Raw genomic sequence first — 589 nt, forward strand, 5'->3', positions numbered from 1 at the left:
TTATTTATTTATTTATTTATTTATTTATTTATTTATTTATTTATTTAAAGATTTTGTTTATTTGACAGAGAGAGACACAGCGGGAGAGGGAACACAAGCAGGGGGAGTGGGAGAGGGAGAAGCAGGCTCCCCGCTGAGCAGGGAGCCCCATGTGGGGCTTGATCCCAGGACCCTGGGATCATGATCTGAGCCAAAGGCAGACACTTAATGACTGAGCCACCCAGGCACCCTCCAAGGGACTTTTTAAAAGAAGCTGGCCCAGGTCGCACATGGGTGTGGGCGGGATAGTTCCAGAAGGCAAAGACCGGGTGCCCAGAGCTCTGATCTGTTTCTGTGGAGGGGGAAAGTGGGGGACGGGCAGCCTTGGGCGGGGATCAGTCAGGCCTGGGATGGCTGCCCCTCCCATCTCTTCCCAGCCCAGCTTCTGCCTCCGCACACCTGCCCCACTCGCTCCTTCTCCTTGGCACTGTTCAGCCAGGTGGATCCTCTCACACTGCTCTGGCACCTGCCCCAGGAGGGGTTCCTGCAGTTACAAACCAGCCTGGGGAAGCCACAGGGCCTCCCTCTGACATGACACCACATCAGCTGC

The sequence above is a fragment of the Mirounga leonina genome, unplaced genomic scaffold (assembly GCF_011800145.1).
Source record: "Mirounga leonina isolate KUSES-001 unplaced genomic scaffold, KU_Mleo_1.0 Mir_53, whole genome shotgun sequence".
NCBI classification, from domain to species: Eukaryota; Metazoa; Chordata; class Mammalia; order Carnivora; family Phocidae; genus Mirounga; species Mirounga leonina.